Source organism: Tamandua tetradactyla, chromosome 5, assembly GCF_023851605.1.
Source record: "Tamandua tetradactyla isolate mTamTet1 chromosome 5, mTamTet1.pri, whole genome shotgun sequence".
Lineage (NCBI taxonomy): Eukaryota > Metazoa > Chordata > Mammalia > Pilosa > Myrmecophagidae > Tamandua > Tamandua tetradactyla.
Genome location: NC_135331.1, coordinates 23,308,093 through 23,325,251, shown reverse-complemented (window position 1 = coordinate 23,325,251; position 17,159 = coordinate 23,308,093). Strand labels below are relative to the sequence as shown.

General features: G+C 45.3%; 1 long non-coding RNA gene across 1 annotated transcript in view; it reads right to left on the bottom strand.

Moving 5' to 3' along the window:
• LOC143682296 (uncharacterized) overlaps window positions 1-16,457 on the bottom strand; it is a 45,042-nt gene extending 28,585 nt beyond the window's left edge. The window contains exons 1-2 of the long non-coding RNA XR_013175076.1: window positions 16,319-16,457; window positions 15,334-15,383 (exon numbers count right to left, since the gene is read on the bottom strand). This is a non-coding gene — a long non-coding RNA (uncharacterized LOC143682296). The remainder of the gene's footprint in view (window positions 1-15,333; window positions 15,384-16,318) is intronic.
• Between the last annotated feature and the right edge of the window lie 702 nt (window positions 16,458-17,159).

Sequence of the window (17,159 nt, the reverse complement as noted above, 5' to 3'; positions counted from 1 at the left end):
ATCAGATTCTCATCCATCAGGGACACCAGCCCCACCCCTGCAGCAGCCTCCAGGCTGGGTTCTTCTCTTCTGCTGATTCCTGGGGCCAAGAGTCACCTGGAGAGGAAAGCAGGGTCCAGATGCTGTCTCCCTGCTGTCAGGGTAGGAGAGGCTGGGGAATTGGGTTCCAGATCTCTTTTGGAGCCCTTAGCCTTGCTTCTTGATGGTATATTCCCTTCCCAACTTCCTTTCTTTCTGTTTCTCCTTCCCTTTTCTTTCCTCCCAGCCTGACCTGTCCACACCAGGCATCTGTAAGTGGAAAGGTTTTGGGCTAACGTTGTGTGGTTCAACGCAATAGCCCCTAGCCACATGTGACTACAGAGCACATGAAATGTGGCAAGTTCAAATTGAGATGTGCTGTGAAGGGAAAATATACACCGAGTTTTGAAGACTCAAATACAAGAAAAGAAAGTAAGATATCATTTTAATAATATTTTGTATAGATTCCATGTTGATGATATCATGGATAAGTTAGGCTAAATATATATATTATTAAACTTTATTTCACCTCCTTCTCTTTCCATTTGTGGCTACTACAAAGTTTTAAATGACATATGTGGTTGGCATTTGTGGCTCATACCGTATTTCTGCTGGATAGCACAGGCCTGGCACCTCTTTCTCATTTCCCCATGCTTATTAATTAATACTTTCTCTCACAAGGCACCACCCAGAGCCACGAAAGCAGTCTGACATTTTGTCGATAAATAATTAAGGAAAACAGAAAGGGACTAACGTTTCCGGAGGCAATGACTCTTTCCTGCTCAGCGCTGCATGATTTACTTGGAGCTGGGATTCCCTATGGCAGTAGTTTTGACATCTTGTACCAGAGATATCTCTTGTTGCAGGGGGAGGGTGGGGCTGTCCTGTGTGTGGTGAGATTTTGCACAGTGTCCACTGGCCACTAGGTTCCCACGGCATTCCCCCATTCATGACGATCAAAGCATCTCCAGATATTGCCAACTGTCCCCTGGGGTGTAAAGTTCACCCCACATTGAGAACCACTGACTTAAAGTATTCCTTTGACTCTTCATGTCTCTGCGAATGGTTTTATTACCCCATGTTGCAGACGAGGAAACTGAGGCACAGGGTTGCGAACTCACTTAGGTAAGTCACATAGCGAGCAAGTGGAGAAGCTGAGAGTAGACCCCACATCTTCCTCATTTGAAAGCCTGTGTGTGTAGACATCTGTAGGGTAATCCAGGGTCTCTGTTCCACTTTGGGGAATGTTAACCTTCAATATTCTGAACTTTATTAGAGGTCACTGTGGGAGTCCCCACCAGAAACCTAAAGGGATGAGCAAGAGGAAGGTGGGCTCAAGACGGAGGACACCATCTTTGGGCATGGATGTGGGTCCAGGTAGTGAAATGGAATCATTTCATGTCCTTGAATGTCTTCTTTGCATGGCCACCATGTCGTCCAGTTCCAGGGCACGGATCCCACACCTGGTGCAGGGGGCACCATTTTTAGTCTGCAAATGGCGATAGTGGTCTAGAACTGGGCAATATGGCAGCACGTACTTTAGGTCTGGTTCATCAGTAAAGGGCATCTCTGCCATTAGAGAGGGACAGAGACTGGGGACTCAAGAGGAAATAAGACCTGGAAGTTCATTGGCAATGAAATTGTCATGAGGGCTCAAGGATGCCACTTACATGAGCAAAATCACCCAAACAAGATGACAATCATGCATGAAATTTTGGAACAATTCATATCTCCCTCACTCCCACTCTCATTCATTCACTCATTCATTAATTCAGTCATTAGTTCATTTAGTCCATCAAACATTCATCTATTCACTCAGTCTATTCCCTAGGGAAGGAGTTTTCATAATGGTTCAATAGCACCTAGGCTTCAGAATCAGATCTGACTGGGTTTAAATCCCAGATATGTTACTGTGTGACCTTGGACAAGTTACTTGCTGTCTCTGAGCCTCCTTTACCTCAGGGGTAGTGAAATCAACAGCCTATTATGGCTGTCAGGAGGAATAAACATATAATGTATGTAAATTGTTCGGCACAGTCCCAAAGGCATAGTAAATGCCCAGTAAATGGTAGCATTGTCATTCATTTATTCATTCACTCATTGATTCATTCATCAGATATTAACTGAGCATGGCATGATCTCATGCCATGTGTTATATTGTGGTTCAGAGCCTGGGTGTTGGATCCCTGCTTAGGGTAAGGTGCAAGATTCCTTATCAGGCCGTAGGATCTAGTTCCAGGAAAAGTGTGGGTTTTCCTGGTAAACCATGAGCACAGGTGGTGTGGACTGAGAGTGGATCTGGGGGACACACTTGAAGGGTCACCAGAAGACTCAGTTCTTCTCCACATGCCTCCAATAGGCCAGGCTCTCCTCCACCAGCCGTGGCCACACCCCAAACAATTAAATCAGAACTTCTGGGGGTGGAGTTCAGGCATCAGGCAATCTCCTTCTTCAAGGAGACTTCCCAGATCCTTGCTGGGCTGACTCCATCTGCTGATCCAGGAGGCTAAATGTTTCCCGAACCTCTCACCTGGGTCCTCAGAAATCCTTCACAGTTACCTGGTACACAGACCACACTCATATATTTTGGGATGGATGAAATCCTGCCTGGTGTAGGTTCTGGTCTGCAAAATAATATATAAAGTCTTCCAAGCTAAACAAGAAGGAGGGAAAAGTAGCTGCAGCCCAAAGAAACCTGCACAATGGACCAATGATTTGGGGGCTGGCTGTTGGTCTGCTCGCCCATTCCACTGTGCAACCTTCATGAACCCAGACAAGTAAGAGCTCAGCCACTCAGGGTAAAAGGCCCTCCTCTTCCTTTCCCCTTCCAGGACCTCAGATACTACTTCTCCAGAAGCAGGCACTGAGCAAAGGTCCTGGAAGCACAGTAGGGAAACGGGGAAGAAAGACGGAAAAATGAAGGAAGTCAATAAAGGGGGTTAATGAGCAGGAGACTTCTGTGGCATGGGCAACTGGGGATCAATTCCACTGGGGAACTTTGGGAGACAGAGGAGACCATGCTCAGAGTTTTCCCACCTGAGGGTATCTATCCACCGATTCTTGTTTTTCACTGGTCGAGGGCTGTCCCTGGAGGATCGGTTCCCTGGGCCTTCTGACTGGCCTGGCTCATGGGCTGAGAAGGTTCTCATGGTCAGAGAAAACCCTCAGGCAGAGCAGCACAGACTTGAACTAAGCTACTGCCATGGCGGAAGGGTGGGGAGGAAGGAATGGAGATGCTGGGGGCCAGCAATACGGGTATGGCCTGGGCTGCATGGCCATGGAAGGCGTGATGGTCTGCGCCCCATAACATGAATGCAGCCCTCATGGAAAACAGCTCTGGTCTCCAGAAAGGTGCTTCACCCAACCCAGAAACAGATATTCTGGAGAATACAATCTGGAGCTACAGAAACTGTGTTGGAACCCAGCTCCAGTCCATACTGGCTGTGGGAGTGTGGGCAAATCCTCTCCATCCTCTATGCTTCAGTTTCCTTATACATAAAATGGAGATTTGATGAGAGTATATACCTCATGAAGATGTGAAGACTGAATGATATAATCTCTGTAAAGGGTTTAGCACTATGTCAGTGGTGATATTTGATAAGTTATTTTGCTATTTCAGCTTTGTGGAAGAAGGAGAAATATCAGAGATCCTGGATAGAAAAGAGCCCCAAATCATTACCTTACTCCTGCATATAGTCAGAGTAATATTGGTGGACCGCTTCTTGGCAAGAGAGGAAAAGCACAGAGGAAAAAAATAAGCACTGTTTAAAGCTGATAAAAGAATGGTGGTTTGATTCAGAAAAATGAGCCAGCCTCTGGGGCTGAGGAGAAGCTTCAGCTGCTTCGTGTATCTGCCGTGAGCTGCTGGATGACCACGTTTTCCGAGTCTTAGATCCCAGTTCCCCACTCATCATGTATTTGCCAAGAATGCGCTCCCTGCCAGGCATCGTCCTGGGCACCAGCTGTGCAGCAGAGAACAGAACAGACCAGCCCTTGCCCTGTTGGGGTTTGTAATCTACTGCTCCCCCACCAAAGAGGCTTTGAACTGCGTGCCAGGGAGATCTCAGAAAAGGCTGAAATCAATGGTAGGTGTGGTTGTGGTCTGGTTATTCTTAGCAGTGAGTTAGGGGTGGAAAAAGGTTCTTTGAGCTGCCAGGGCTGCATCACAACTTCCAGAGGGAGTAGCCAGCCCACGGTCCTTCCTGGCTTGTCAAGTTTGGTTGGAAATTCTTTCCATTCTGAGGCAGTAGGGAATGTGGGGAATGTGGGGTGGGCAGGGTGTGCCTGCTGTGGGCCCTTTGAGCCCCTTAACTAAAATTTCTGGGCTCTGGTGCCAGAGTGATGGTCAGACATAACGGGGGCTGTTCAGACAGCCAGACCTGGCAAGCAAGGCCCTGAGTCTGGGCTCCTGGCCCAGCTGTAGTTTTCCTTCTCCTGGCCTGACACTTTGATTCATGCAGAGTTTGAACCCAAGGAGGGTGAGAGGAGTTGGAAAGGAACTTGTCCTCAGAACCGAGACAGGAGTCAGGTCACCACCCCTGCCTCGCCGAAGCTCTGAACTTTTGAAGTCTATTATGGAGCTGAATGCAAATGAGACTTGGCCTTTTGATCCTGGCTTTTTGCTACAGTTTTGGAAATGAAGAGAGTGGGTAGCAGAGTGGCTGAGAGTCTTGGCTTGGCCGCTTAGTTGCTGTGTGGTACCAGGTAGGTTGCTTAACATCTCTGTGCCACAATTTCTTCAAAAGCTAATAAAGCCTACCTGATGGGGTTATTGTGAGGATTAAGTGAGTAAATACAGTGCTTAGAATAGAGTTTGGCATACAGAAAGGACTCATGACAAATGCATCAAGGATATATCTGCTTTTCCTTCCACTGTCCAGTCTGCTTATAGAACATTCCAGAACAATAGATGTGCAGCCCAGATGGGTCTGGTCTAGAATCTCAGCTTTACTCCTTATTACTCCTTATTAGCCAAGTGACAAATGGCTCAGTTTCCTCATTAGTAAAGTGGGAAGAATCATGGTAGCCCATAGAGTTGTACTGAGGAATAAATATGTGACTATAAAGTGCTTAGCACAGAGCATGGCACACAATAAGCACTCAATGCACATCACTATGGTTATTAATTTTTGCTAGGATTGTTCACCAGTCCACTCATTTGGTCATTAAACATGCATTGTGCTTCTGGCTTCAACACTCAGAGGACTCCAATGCACTGTTGCCCACCAAAAGCTAGTTAAAAGAGTCTGTGTGCTCCCCTTCAGGAAACAGGATGTTTTTTCCAGAAGAAAAGGAAAAAGAAGGTGGAAAAGCAGAAACAGCCAATACCCACTCCAACTCCTAGGTCTGCTGGTGCAGTTTGGGAGAAGGAAGATGAATTTGTACTTAAATTGTGACAAGGTAATGATGCCAGGAAACCAGGGCACACGTTCCCATAATTCCAATTCTGAGTCTTTACAAGACCATTTCAGAAGCTTGGGGCACATCTTTCTGAGAGACAGGATCTAATTTCCATCCTGTGAGATCAGGCAGGCCTTAGTGACTTGCTGTACCAATAAATTGTGGCAGAAGCATTGAGGCTAGATCTAACACACTTGTGGTCTCTACCTGAGGTCCTTGGAATGCTACCTCCAGGGCCTCTGAGCCATTGTGTAAGAAAGTTGATGTGTTAGTTTGCAGGCTGCTAGAAAGAATACAATATACAAGAACCGGAATGGCTTTAAAAAAGTGCAATTTAATAAGTTACAAGTTCACCATTCTAAGTCTATGGAAATGTCCAAACTAAGGTATCCAGGGAAAGAGACCTTAATTCAAGAAAGGCCAATGCATCTGGAACCCATTTGTCAGCTGGGCAGTCACATGACTGGTATCTGCTCATTCCTTGCTCCTGAGTTTTGTTGCCTTCAGCCTCTGTTCCTGTGGGGGTTCCTCACTTTGCCTCTATGGGGCTGGTTTTCATCTCTCGGCTTCCCTTGGTTATCTCCACGTTCTGGCTTGCATAACATCTCATGGTGATGTCTACCGGACTCCAAGCCTCTCCAAACATCTATGTCTCTGCTTTCCCTGCCAGAAAGTTTCTGTTGGCTCTCTCTCTATTGGCTTTTTTGTTTCTGTTATTTCTATAGGTTCTGTCTGCTGTGAGCTTTCTCCAAAATGTTTCCTCCTTTAAAGGATTCCAGGAAACTAATCAAGATCCATCTGGAATGGGTGCAGTCACATCTTTCTTCTAATCAAATGTCACACCCACAATTGGTGTGTCACATCTCTGTGGAGATAATCTAATCAAAAGATTTCAACCTACAGTATTGGGTCAGGATTAAAAGGAATGGCTGCTCCTAAAAGTTTGGGTCAGGTTTAAAACATGGTTTTTCTAAGGTACATAATACTTTCGAACGGGCACAGTCAACTACCCTGAGACCAGCACACTGGAGAGGCCACATGTAGGCTCTGGGAAGACGTTCCCAGACTTCCAACTGCCCCATGAAGGAGCCAGATGGGTGAGTGAAGTCTTTTTTGGACTCTCAGGCCTAACCCACCCTCCGGCTCAATGCCACCGAGTGCCCTCTGTCAATTGCACGTAGAAGAGAAGAACCTTCCAGCAGAGCCCTGCCTGAAGGTCTGACCCCCAAATAATGAGATATAATAAAATGGTTGTTGTTTTGAGCCAGTAAATTTGAGCTCATTTGTTATACAGCATTAGTGATCAGAACAAGTTAGGGACCATCAGTCCTAGCAGATCCATCAGGGAATAAGGCTGGGAGACTGCACCGTGACTTCCCTCCCATCACAGAGAAGAACATGTCTCACACACATTAGCATTTGAAGGTCCTGAATTAGGACTGACACAATGAATGGGCGTAGATTCATTTCTTCAATTTGCAAACACTGATTTAGAGCTTACTGGGTGAGAAGTAGTACTTCTAACATCTTCCTTTGACTTGACTTTAAAGAATGCTTAGTATGCACCCATGCCTTAAAGATCCTCGGGTCCGAGAAGTTTTATTGCTTGAAGTAAAATAACTTGTTGCCTGTGCTGGTTTGGAAGGAAGCATGCCCCCTAAGAAAAGCCATGTTTTAATATAAGTCCCATTTTATAAGGTAGAATAATCTCTATACAACACCGTATGTTTGAAACTGTGATTGGATCATCTCCCTGGTTGATGTGATTTAGTCAAGAATGGTTGTTAAACTGGATTAGGGGATGACATGTCTCCACCCATTTGAGTGGGTTTTGATTAGTTTCTGAAGTCCTATAAAAGAGGAAACATTTTAGAGAATGAGAGAGTCAGAGAGATTCAGAGAGAGCAACACTACAAAGCAGAGAGTCCACCAGCCAGCAACCTTTGGAGATAAAGAAGGAAGACACCTCCCGGGGAGCTTCATGAAACAGAAGCCAGGAGAGAAAGCTAGCAGATGATGCTCTGTTCACCATGTGCCCTTCCAGCTGAGAGAGAAACCCTGAACTTCATCAGCCTTCTTGAACCAAGGTATCTTTCCCTGGATGCCTTTGGACATTTCTATAGACTTGTTTTAATTGGGACATTTTCTCAGCCTTAGAACTGTAAACTAGCAACTCATTAAATCCCCCTTGTTAAAAGCCATTCCGTTTCTGGTATATTGCATTCCAGCAGCTAGCAAACTAGAACATTGCCCATCCCATCCTTTTTATTTTCCTTCATTAACCTCCTCCCCTTGTCTGTGAGTGGGTTGGCATGGAACTTCATTCACCAGCTTTTGCAACTGATTCAGCTGAGTAGAATAAAGCAGGAACATTAAAGAAAAGAAGGCACACTGCAGGCATTTGCAAATTACCTACACTCTCTGGGTAAGGCCCAGCAATTGGGAGAATGCAATGCATAACAATAACCATTTTTTTCAAAAAACCAACTGAGGAAAATAATTTGAAAGATTATTGAGTGCCAGGACCCCAAAGCTATAAACAGGATGTTTGAAAGTATTTCAAGCATAAAGGTCACAATCTGCAATTTAAATGGATAGCTTGTTGCCTTTCTTCTTGGTTATGGTTGGGCGCCACCAATTAGTTGACGTTTGTGAGTGTGTGTATGGGTGTATTTTCCAATTGGCCGCTAAATCCAAGTGGGCAAATTCTTTAGGGTATGAGAGCAGTGAGGACTCTTGCTACATGGGTGATACCTTCTTCCTCTCTCTGGAAAAATACGAAAATATAACCCAGCACAAACTCTCACTTCAGCTCTCTGAAGTGAATTTACCCTGAAGAGATGAAGAATTGAAAAATGGCCCCTTGGGTGGGGTTGCCATCTCTATTTATTGACTTGGTAAATGGGGTTGGAGGGGCGAGTTCTAACCAGCTGAAGGTTGACCTTGTTCCCTCAAATCTTTGCCCTGTGGACAAACACCTACAGAGTTTAATCTGGGGCTTGGGGTGAGGTGAAGGAGACAAGACCCAGATTCCACCAGGAAGACACTGTGGGCTGGTAAGAATCAGGGAGAGTCAGCCTTCCCTGCGGGTCCTTCCCAGGGCTGGGCCCTCTCAGCTAGTCATGGAAATGTGGGTGTGGCAGTGAGACAAGAACTGGCTGTCCTTACAGGGTTTCTCAAACTTAAATGCGCATGTGAATCGCTTGGGAATCTTTCTGAGCTGTAGATTCTGACTCAAGAGGTCTGGAGTAGAGTTTAAGTCTCTGCATCTCCAACCAGCTCCCAGATGAGGCTGACACTGCTTGTCCTAGGGAAATACTTTGATGAGAAAGACTCCAGACTAGTGCTATCTGGTAGAAGGTTCTTTAATCATGGAAATGTTCTCTGTCTGTGTTGTCCAGCACAGTAGCTACTAGCCACATGTGACAACTAAGTTCTTGAAGGGTAGCCAGTGAGACAGAGCAACCGAAATTTTAATTCTTTGAACTGTAAATATCTACATGTGGCCAGTGACAACTGCATTGGAGCTCACAGCCCCAGACTGTAAGTTCTGTAAGAACAGGGGCTATATCTTTAGCCAGTCGTTGTGTCCCCATCACTTAGCAGAGTCCATGACCCAAGTTCTAGTAGACATGTGTTCTAGCTTGCTAGCTGCCAGAAAGCAATATACCAGCAGTGGAATGGCTTTTCAAAAGGGTGAGTTTAATAAGTTGCAAGTGAACAGTTTTTAGGCTGTGGAAAGTCCCAATTAAAACGAGTCTATAGAAATGTCCAATCTAAGGCATCCAGGAAAAGATACCTTGGTTCAGGAAGGCCGATGAAGTTCAGGGTTTCTCTCTCAAGTGGAAAGGCACATGGAAAGGCATGGTCAGGGTTTCTCTCTCATCTGGAAAGGCACATGGCAAACACAGTCAAGGTTTCTTTCTCGGCTGGAAGGGCACACGGTGAACATGGCGTCATCTGCTAGCTTTCTCTCCAGCTCCCCAGGACACATTTTCCTTCTTCATCTCCAAAAGTCACTGGTTTGTGAACTCTCTGCTTCACGGTGCTGTGGCGTTCTCTGATCTCTCAGATTCTCCCTGCTTTCTCCAAAATGTTTCCTCTTTTATAGGATTCCAATAAATTAATCAAGACACACCCGAATGGGTAGAGACACGTCTCTACCTAATCCAGTTTAACAACCACTCTTGATTGAGTCACATCTCCAGGGAGATGATCTAATTATAGTTTCAAACATACAATACTGAATAGGGATTAGAAGAAACAGCTGCCTTTACAAAATGGGATTAGGATTAAAACATGGCTTTTCTGGGGTACATACATCCTTTCAAACTAGCACAACATGTACTGACAAAATTGTGATATAATTGGAGAAGGAGTTTTAAGCTATGTTAGTTAGAACTCTGTGGCTATAAGTGGCCAAAACCCACCTTGAACTTGAACCTGCCAAGGACTTAATTGGCTCTTCTAACCCAATGGTAGAAAGATCAGGTGGGGAACTGTCTTGGGGAGGGTTGAATCCAGGAATCAATTCATCCACCTACTCTTACTCTTGCCTTGTATCTGCAAGCCAGTTTCGTCCCTCAGGCTACGTTGTCCCCACTAAGCTCAAACCAACTTCACAGGTAGTTCTAGGATACTTCTGACCATGAGACTTCTGACCACAGACAGCAGCTAGAAAATTCCCAGGGAAGTTATTTGATTGGCACAGTTCGGCTCATGTGCTAACTCCTGCATCCATCACCATGGCCAGGGAAATGGGATTCTAAGATCGGTCTAGCTGAGTTCAAGGGACCCCTCTACATTCAGGGATGGCTCTCTCCAGACACTGGAGTGGGGCCTGGGAGGCAACACCCACAAAGGTAGGGTATGCTGTTCTGGGAAGACAAAGCAATAAATGTGTGATGGGGGGAGGGCTTCCAGCTTAGGTAAATGGTTGTCAGAATGCGTTTCCTTGAGCTAAACTCAGGTCTCTGATCATGTCAGGGGACGTAAGGATAAGATTCCACTGCCCAATTTCCATCGAAAGCCATGGGGTTATGGAAACCAGGGTATTGCAAGGGAAGGTGATATTTGCAATTGAAGGATGAACAGGAGTTTATTGGATGGAGAAGTGGGAAGAAGAAGACGCATTCCAGGGAGAGGAAACAGCACATGCTAAGGTGTGGCAGTGTGAAGGAGCAGGGTGTGCTGGGGAGGGAGAAGAGTCTGGCATGGAGGGTGGTTGGGAGCATGGGAGAGGAAGCTGCAGGTGGACCTGAGACCGGATTTTAGAAGGCCATGGGTGCTGAGTGAAGGGATTTGGGCTCTCGGCCACGGGAAAACAGGAAGCCCTTTCGAGGTCTTCTTCAGTGAGTGGGATATAGTCAGAGCATGTGTGTTCTAAGAGATTGCTGCGGTATGGTTTGGAGGATGGGCAGGTTGGGGGAGAGGAGGCAGAAAGCCAAGGAGGAGGCTGTCCCAATATGTCTTTTAGGAACTCCTGCCTCAGAGGTGGGTGGCAGAACATCAAGCTCCAGCCTGGCTGCTGGCATCTTCTCTCCCCTGTTTTGTGCTTAGCCCTTGAACAGTCTGGGACTCAGATCCCAGCTGCACCACTTCTTAGCTTTGTGACATCCAGTAGGCTACCTAACCTACCTGAGCTCAGTTTCCCTGTTTGGAAAATGGGGTCTGAAATACCAGCTTCATGTGGCAGTTGTGAGGTTGCAAGGTCAAAATGGATGTGATGGTGGCCTCGCATCAGCGTGGACACAAAGGAGGTGCTTAGCAAATGCTGTTGATGTCATTGCTAAAGTGACTCATGGGCTGGGGCTCCAGGGTGCATTTATTTGGAAAGAGATGGAGAGATGAAGGCATGGCACGCATAAAAGACATGGGTTTTTGGAATGTAAATGGGTCAGGCCAAAGACTCTGGAACCCCAAGGTAAAATCCTCCAGCTCATGGCACCCTCTCATCCCATCAGACACATATGTCTAAATTGGAACATGCCGGAAGAAGCTGGCTTCTCAGATACATTTCCCTAGAAACCAGGCTGAAGTTCCCAGGAAGAATGGAAGCATCACACTCTGTTTTAAGCTGAGTCTTGGATTGTCTTGTTTGCTAGACCCAACAGTCTTGTTTCCTAGTGGAAAAAAAAATCCCCAGTTTGGAACCAAAGTGGCCCAACCTCATACCTGCAAGTGCTGCGACCTGGGTAGATTCGCTTCACCTCTCTGGGTCTCAGTTTCTCCATTTGTAGAACGGGGAAGGGACTGCCCACACGGTGATGGGCAGGGAGATTAAATCGGCTGACGCAGGCAAAGCACATAGCACGTGGACACACAATTGCAACTCCAGTCTAGAGCCAGAAGTCTGCATTTGTTGAGTCCCTGTGAAGTGTAAACCCCTTGCTAAGTGCTAGCAAACTAATAAGGAATGGATCCTGCCTTCAAGGGCAGGCTGTGGCACACAGACAAATGAACACATGATAAATGATGATATAAAACAGTCTCTGGTACTGTCCTTTCTCTAGAAGCGTTGCATTAATATATGCTAAATATGATTTTTCTGTGGAAGCAATGTACTTGGAGATAATATTCACATCTTGGAGGTTGATGTTCCACACTTGATTTAAATAATCATAAACTCTAAAAAATAATGACCTGTACATGATAAGTTTGCTCAATGTAATAGTGATAAAAACACTGTTACAGTGATATATCATTCGATCCTCAAAACCACCCCGTGGGGTAGATATTATGGGCCCCATCCTACAGATGAGGAAACTGAAGCTCAGAGAGGTGAGCAATTTGCCTAAAGCCACACAGCGAGGAAGAGCTGGGTCTGAGATCTGAACCCAGATCCAACCTCTACTCCCTCATCCTTGCAACTAAGACACCCTGTATGGAGCATCCCGGGGAAATATGCAGCAATCAGCAAACACAGGAGAGCTGCTCAGGAGAGTCACTCAGTCCACAGATATTAATTGAGCACCTACTACATGCCATTCCTATTCATGTGGAGCCGACGGTCCAGGGGGAAGTACAGCCACACAATAAGTAATTAAAACATTCTGCTCCCCACTCCTCATAACCAATTTGCTGAATAAACTGATGCTCATTTGCCTTCTGCAAAATGTGCTGACTTCTCCCATGGCCCCCTGAAAGCCAGAAGGGCCAGACCAGCCCTGCCCAACCCGAGACTCTCTGATGGATAATGATTGCTCTGGGTCTTCCTGATGGGCTGGCCGACGTTCTCTCAGAGCTGGACCCAAACCGACCGAGCATCTGGGGGAGAGGGGTTTAAATGGAGGTCTGAGGCATGCATAGCTGGGGCAGCAGATCGGGGAGCAGCGCTCCCGAGAGAAGGAATGGCACATCACAACCCACCACCCCCTACTGCCACCTTGAGATGGGAGAAGACATGGCTGGAGAGAATCAGTTCAAAAGTAAATCAGGTCCCTATAACATATATGCAAAAGAGCAGTGGATTTCGAAGTGCATTGCGACAGGTGGTTGTGAAGTTTGGGATGGGCTGCTGTCCCACAGTTTGGGGGTTTTTCCTTTCTAGTTGCTCTAAGAGGCGGCAGACTGGAAGAAATGTTGGTGGAGTGATTCAGCAGTTGTACTCTACAATGGAGTATTATGTGGCGATGAAAAGGACTGAAATACTAGTGCAGCTTACAACCTAGATAAACCTCGAAAACATTATGCTAGGTGAAAGAGGTGAGTCTCAAAAGACCGTGTATCATATAATTCGATTTACATGGAATGTCCAGAATAGGCAAATCCTGAGAGACAGAAAGTAGATTAGTGGCTGCTTAGGGCTGGGCGGAAATGAACAGTGACTCCTCATGGGTACAGGGCTTCTTTTTAAGGTGATGAGAATGTTCTAAAATTGATCGTGGTGATGACTGGACAACTTTGTGAACACACTAAAGGCCACTGAATCATACCCTTTAAATGGGTCAACCGCACGGTATGCGGATTGTATCTCAATAAAATTGTTAAGATAAAACAAAAGGTAAGTCAGATCCCACAGCCTTTCAGGGTCACTCTTGGGTGACTCATTTCGCCCCAGAGAGCCTCACAGTCCCTTGTAAAATGAGGTGCTATGAGGGCTAAGAGAGACCATCTGTGCACCAGCAGCTCCTCTTTCAGAAATTGGACCCTCTTGCAGAAAAAAAAAAGGGACCAGGGAAAGGGTCCGCCTCGTGGATATTTTGGCTTGGGTGTGTGGTGTCACCGTGGCGGTTTCACCATTATCTGGGCCATTGGATCCCGGGAAACTGCCAAATCAGATAATTTTGGTGGTTTGCCTGCCTCTCAGGATCAGATGTCCTGAGCGATGGAACTCCACCTGGCCCAGTTCTCTGCAGACAATCCCCTTTTCAGTGAGCTGGTTTCAGCCAGTACATGCAAGGTCAAGGTATAGGGAAGACGGAGACCTAGAGAGCAGCATTTAACCCCTTTCTTTCGTGGCTGAATCCAAGAGCGTGCAATGGACTGCACCTGCAACCTTTAATGAACCACCTGTAACCTTTAATGAAGGTTAAAATACTGGAATTTGCAAATGCTTACATTAAAAATACTTCATGGGAGTCTAATGCACGTGCATGAGTGTCCAAATAAGAACAGCTCACAGCTCTATGCAGGTTTGCAAAGCACATACCCATGTAGCCAGCATCCAGTGCACAAAAAGAGCTTCTAGAAGCCTCCGGCAGTCCCTTCCAGGAACAGCCTCCCTACCCAGGACACCATCCTCACTTCTAACAGCTTGGCTGGTTTTGCCAATTTTTAAACTTTTTGTAAATGACAGCAGACAGCATGTTCTCCTTTGGGTCTGGCTTCTTTCATTCAACATTGTGTTGGTGACATTCAACCATGTGGCTGTGACAGCAATATGTTCATTCTCATTACTGAACAGGGTTCTGCTGAACAATACACTACTGACCAGCCCTTCTGTTGACGGACACTCGGGTTGTTTCCAATTTGGGGTTTTTACAAATAGTGCATTACTGTACCTGCCTTGCTGTGAAGGTATATGTGCATTTGTGTTGGGTATCAAATTTTTTATTTCTCTCAATATATAGATCGAGTAGATTCAAGGACGGCCTCATAACGTTATTACTCTCAGTCTCAATTATGGTGATATAAATAGGCTTTGGAGTTAAAATGAGCACAGAGCCAATACCCCTAAAGAATGGGGAAAAGATCAAAGGTGATGGTGGAGTTATATGGGGAAGGTAGGGCTTAACAAATGAGTATGATTGCTGAATCATTATACTGATATTTCTTTCAGCCTCCAGGATCTTAGAGCAGCTAGAAGTAAAAACCTAAAATTGTGGAATTGTAACCCATACCAAACATGGAAATCTGTTCTACAACTAATTGTTGCACTGTGCTTTGAAATTTATTGCTTTTTGTATATGTTATTTTTCACACACAAAAAAGAGTGATGATAAAAAATATATATATATATTCCTTCTAGCCTCCGATGTTCTGGAGCAGCTAGAAGGAAAAACCTGAGAGGATGGTATGGTAGCCCAGGACAGACTCTGGGATCTGTCCCATAATTACTTGTTGAAGAGTGCTTTGAAAACGATTGCGTATTTCTTTCTTTACTTTGTATATATGTTATATTACACAGTTTAAAAAGTTAAAATAGGCTTTCGGATTTGGAGAGAAAGGGGTAAAGCCACACTTAGGGCTTCTGATATTGTGCATGTCCCACCAATCGCTGTTGGTGATTTATGGCCCAGCTTTAGCAGAAGCCCCATATGACTATCACTGGTCCCCAGAATAAAGTGGGGGTTCTGCAGGTTTAGTGTGCAGAGCAATGGGGTGGAGACCCCCTACATTGCCTTACCCAGGGGTGGCCCTCCACGCACAGGTGTCCCCTGAAAACCCTCCACTTTGTTTCTGCCTTACACGCACCTCAAGACCTCGGACAACTGATTCAATTTCTTCCGTCTCAGGGTTTTCACCTGTAAAGAAAGATTAGAAATGGGTGATCTTCTAAGATGCTTCCAGTTCTCAGATGATTTCAGAGTAACTGTTGCTGAAAATTAATGAGGTTAATTATCATATTAATAGCAATCATTTGTAGAGGGCTTACACGGATCTAAACAATTGATTCACATTATCTCATTTAATTCTTCCCAAATGTATCCTCCCCATTTTAATGTTGAGAAAACTGAAGCATAGAGAGGTTTAACCCCTTAGCCAAGGCACACAGGTAGGAAATATCAGATTGGGGGGTAGGAACTGGGCTAATTAGTTCCTATCTCATATTTTTGTCTTTAATGAGACAAAAATTGCCCTCAATCGCTGTCTCACTTTTTTGTCTTGAATGAACTATTTCAGACATATAAAAAAAATGTGCACAGAATAATGTAATGAACTTCTGTGTGGCCACCATCCTGCCCCAGAAATAAAACATAAAAATCACAGTTCAAGCCCTTCCCATCCTATCTCTGTCCTTTCCCCAGCAGCAGTGATCCCCACTGTTCTGAATTTGGCGTTTAATATTCCCATATGTGTTTCTTTGCTTGTACTATATATATATATATATGCGAATATTTTCATAAAAAAATAAATGGAATTGTGTTTCAGGTTTTTGAACTTTGTATATAAATGGTTTTATTCTGCACGTGTCCTTTTGTAACTAGCTTTTTTTCACTCAACATTATATACATAGTTTTGAGACTTATTCACGATGAGACAGAGTTCTAGTTCATTAACCATCCCTGCTGTGTAGTGCCTCCATTTAAGAATATACCAGAATTGATCCATCCTCTCTCTTGTCGATGGGCATTTAGATTGTTTCCAGGTTTCTGCCATTAAAATGTACTGCACTGTACATCCTTCACTGTGTATGCGACTTTGCCTTTTTCATCAAAATGTTGATGGATCAACTCACCTGCCTCTCTCAGGCTTTCTTCTCAGCTGAACATATCTGTGATGGGGCAACTTCATTCAGTCTCTCCTCAATTTTTCCTGAGCATGTATGTGCCTGTTTTAATTTGGGACCCCAGAAAAGCCATGTCTTTTAATCTTCCTCCAGTATTGCTGGGTGGGAGATTTTTGACTGTTTCCATGGAGATGTGACCCACCCAAGTGTGGGTGGTAACTTTTGATTAGATGGTTTCCATGGAGATGTGTCTCCACCCATTCAAGGTGGGGTTGCTCACTGGAGCCTTTTAAAAGGGAACTATTTTGCAAAGAGCCACCCACGCAACCAGAGACCTTTGGAGATGAAGAAGGAACACGTCCCCGGGGCAGCTTCATGAAACAAGAAGCCTTGGGAGAAAGTTAGCAGACGTCACCAGGTTCGCCATGTGCCTTTCCAGTTGAGAGAGAAACCCTGAACTTCATCAGCCTTTCTTGAATGAAGGTATCTTTCCCTGAATGCCTTCGATTGGACATTTTTATAGCCTTGCTTTAATTTGGACATTTTCACAGCCATAAAACATGTCAACTTGCAACTTAATATATTCCCCTTTTTAAAAGCCATTCTGTTTTTGGTATATCGCATTCTGACAGCTAGCAAACTAGAGCAATCTACCATTTGCCAAACTCTGTTTCGTGGTTTGGGGACACAGGAGAGGTTAAAAGACACAGCTTTTGCTCTCCAGGAGTTTGCATGGGGAACGGGGACCCCAAGCAGCCACCACTATCAGATGTGATGGGGAGATGACAGTGGGACACTGAACAGAGAGACCAGAGATGAGGGGGCAGCTGTAGGAGTGACCAGCTGGCCC